This window comes from Triticum aestivum, chromosome 2B, assembly GCF_018294505.1.
Source record: "Triticum aestivum cultivar Chinese Spring chromosome 2B, IWGSC CS RefSeq v2.1, whole genome shotgun sequence".
In the NCBI taxonomy this organism is placed as follows: domain Eukaryota; kingdom Viridiplantae; phylum Streptophyta; class Magnoliopsida; order Poales; family Poaceae; genus Triticum; species Triticum aestivum.
Window position 1 is genome coordinate 462,188,517 of NC_057798.1, and position 4,287 is coordinate 462,192,803.

Sequence of the window (4,287 nt, forward strand, 5' to 3'; positions counted from 1 at the left end):
TGTTCCCCAACAGTGGCATCATGAGCTAGGTCTATTGCGTAGATTCTTTGTACGAGTAGAACACAAAGTAGTTGTGGGCGTTGATTTTGTTCAATATGCTTACCGTTACTAGTCCAATCTTGTTTCGACGGTATTGTGGGATGAAGCGGCCCGGACCGACCTTACACGTACACTTACGTGAGACAGGTTCCACCGACTGACATGCACTTGGTGCATAAGGTGGCTAGCGGGTGCCAGTCTCTCCCACTTTAGTCGAAACCGATTCGATTAAAAGGGTCCTTATGAAGGGTAAATAGCAATTGGCATATCACGTTGTGGTTTTGCGTAGGTAAGAAACGTTCTTGCTAGAAACCCATAGCAGCCATGTAAAACATGCAAACAACAATTAGAGGACGTCTAACTTGTTTTTGCAGGGTATGCTATGTGATGTGATATGGCCAAGAAGAATGTGATGAATGATATGTGATGTATGAGATTGATCATGTTCTTGTAATAGGAATCATGACTTGCATGTCGATGAGTATGACAACCGGCAGGAGCCATAGGAGTTGTCTTAATTTATTGTATGACCTGCGTGTCATTGAACAATGCCATGTAATTACTTTACTTTATTGCTAACCGGTAGCCATAGTAGTAGAAGTAATAGTTGGCGAGACAACTTCATGAAGACACGATGATGGAGATCATGATGATGGAGATCATGGTGTCATGCCGGTGATGATGATGATCATGGAGCCCCGAAGATGGAGATCAAAAGGAGCAAAATGATATTGGCCATATCGTGTCACTATTTGATTGCATGTGATGTTTATCATGTTTATGCATCTTGTTTGCTTAGAACGACGGTAGTAAATAAGATGATCCCTTATTAAAATTTCAAGAAAGTGTTCCCCCTAACTGTGCACCGTTGCGAAAGTTCGTCGTTTTGAAGCACCATGTGATGATCGGGTGTGATAGATTCTTACGTTCACATACAACGGGTGTAAGCCAGATTTACACACGCGAAACACTTATGTTAACTTGACGAGCCTAGCATGTACAGACATGGCCTCGGAACACAAGAGACCGAAAGGTCGAGCATGAGTCATATAGTAGATACGATCAACATGAAGATGTTCACCGATGATGACTAGTCCGTCTCACGTGATGATTGGACACGGCCTAGTTGACTCGGATCATGTAATCACTTAGATGACTAGAGGGATGTCTATCTGAGTGGGAGTTCATGATATGAACTTAATTATCCTGAACATAGTCAAAAGATCTTTGCAAATTATGTCGTAAGCTCGCGCTTTAGTTCCACTGTTTAGATATGCTCCTAGAGAAAATATAGTTGAAAGTTGACAGTAGTGATTATGCGGACAGTAGAAAGCTTATGTCCTTAATGCACCACTCAGTGTGCTGAACCCCAAACGCCGTCCGTGGATGTTGCGAACATCGGACATACACGTTTTGATAACTACGTGATAGTTCAGTTAAACGGTTTAGAGTTGAGGCACCAAAGATGTTTTCGAAACGTCGCGGAACATATAAGATGTTTCGAGGGCTGAAATTGGGATTTCAGGCTCGTGCCCACGTCAAGAGGTATAAGACCTCCGACAATTTTCTTAGCCTGCAAACTAAGGGAGAAAAGCTCAATCATTGAGCTTGTGCTCAGATTGTCTGAGTGCAACAATCACTTGAATCGAGTGGGAGTTGATCTTCCAGATGAAATAGTGATGTTTCTCCAAAGTCATTGCCACCAAGCTGCTAGAGCTTCGTGATGAACTATAACATATCAGGGATAGATATGATGATCCTTGAGGTATTCACGATGTTTGACACCGCGAAAGTAGAAATCAAGAAGGAGCATCAATTGTTGATGGTTGGTGAATCCACTAGTTTCAAGAAGGGCAAGGGCAAGAAGGGATACTTCATGAAATGGCAAATCAGCTGCTGCTCCAGTGAAGAAACCCAAGGTTGAACCTAAACCCGAGACTAAGTGCTTCTGTAATAAGGGGAACAGCCACTAGAGCAGAATTACCCTAGATACTTGGTAGATGAGAAGGCTGGCAAGGTCGATAGAAGTATATTAGATATACATTATGCTAATGTGTACTTTACTAGTACTCCTAGTAGCACCAGGGTATTAGATACCGGTTCGGTTGCTAAGTGTTAGTAACTCGAAATAAAAGCTACGGAATAAACGGAGACTAGCTAAAGGTGAGCTGACGATACGTGTTGGAAGTGTTTCCATGGTTGATGTGATCAAGCATCGCACGCTCCCTCTACCATCGAGATTGGTGTTAAACCTAAATAATTGTTATTGGTGTTTGCGTTGAGCATAGACATGATTGGATTATGTCTGTCGCAAGGTTATTCATTTAAGGAGAATAATGGTTACTCTATTTATTTGAATAATACCTTCAATGGTCTAGCACCTAAAAGGAATGGTTTATTGAATCTCGATCGTAGTGATACACATTTTCATGCCAAAAAGGATATAATATAGTAATGATAGTACCACTTACTTGTGGCACTGCCATGTAAGTCATATTGGTGTAAAACGCATGATGAAGCTCCATGTTGATGGATCTTTGGACTCACTCGTTTTTCAAAAGTTTGAGACATGCAAACCATGTCTATTGGTGTATACGCATGAAGAAACTCCATGCAGATGGATCGTTTGGACTCACTTGATTTTGAATCACTTGAGATATGCAAATCACACCACATAGGCAAGATGACTGAAAAGCCTCGGTTTCAGTAAGATGGAACAAGATAGCAACTTGTTGGAAGTAACACACTTGGATGTGTGCAGTCCAATGAGTGCTTAGGCATGCAGTGAATATCGTTATGTTTTACTTCACATATGATTTAAGTAGATACTGTATATTTACTTGATGAAACACAAGTCTGAATTATTGAATGGTTCAAGTAATTTCAGAGTGAAGTTGAAGGTCATTGTGACAAGAGGATAAAATGTCTATGATATGATCATAGAGATGAGTATCTGAGTTATGAGCTTTGGCACACAATTAAGACATTGTGGAAATTGTTTCACAATTAATACCGCCTGGAACACCATAGTGTGATGGTGTGTCCGAACATCATAGTTGCACCCTATTGGATATGGTGCGTACCATGATGTCCCTTATCGAATTACCATTATCGTTCATGGGTTGGGCACTAGAGACAACCACACTCACTTTAATAGGGCACCACGTAATTCCGTTGAGACGACACCGTTTGAACTGTGGTTTGGAGAAACCTAAGTTGTCGTTTCTTAAAAGTTTGGGGCTGCGACGCTTATGTGAAAAAGTTTCATCGTGATAAGCTCGAACCCAAAACGGATAAATACATCTTCATAGGATACCCAAAATGGTTGGGTATACCTCCTATCTCAGATCCGGAAGCAAAAGTAATTGTTTCTAGAAACGGGTCCTTTCTCGAGGAAAAGTTTCTCTCGAAAGAATTGAGTGGGAGGATGGTGGAGACTTGATGAGGTTATTGAACCGTCACTTCAACTAGTGTGTAGCATGGCACAGGAAGTTGTTCCCGTGGCGCCTACACCAATTGAAGTAGAAGCTTATGATAGTGATCATGAAGTTTCGGATAAAGTCACTGCCGTACCTCGTAGGGTGACAAGGATGCGTACTATTTCAGAGTGGTACGCAATCCTGTCTTAGAGGTCATGTTGCTAGACAACAATGAACCTACGAGCTATGGAGAAGCGATGGTGGGCCCGGATTCCGACGAATGGCTCGAGGCCATAAAATCCGAGAAAGGATCCATGAGTTTGGAAGAAATACTTGATGGTCATAAGGCTGTTGGGTACAGATGAATTTTAAAAGGAAGACATAAAATGATGGTAAGAATCACCATTAAGAAAGCTCGACTTGTCATTAAGATGTTTTCCGACAAGTTCAAGGAGTTGACTACGGTGAGGCTTTCTCACTCGTAGCGATGCTAAGAGTCTGTTGGAAATAGATTAGCAGTTACTGCATTATTTATGAAATCTTGCAGATAGAATGTCAAAACATTGTTTCCTTGACAGTTTTCTTGAGGAAAGGTTGTATGTGATACAACCAGAAGGTTTTGGCAATCCTGAAGAACGCTAACAAATATGCAAAACTCTAGCAATCCTTCTAAGGACTGGAGTAAGCATCTTAGAGTTGGAATGTACGCTTTGATGAGATGATCAAAGATTTTGGGTTTATACAAAAGTTTATGAGAAACTTGTATTTCCAAAGAAGTGAGTGGGAGCACTATAGAATTTCTAATGAGTATATGTTGTTGACATATTGT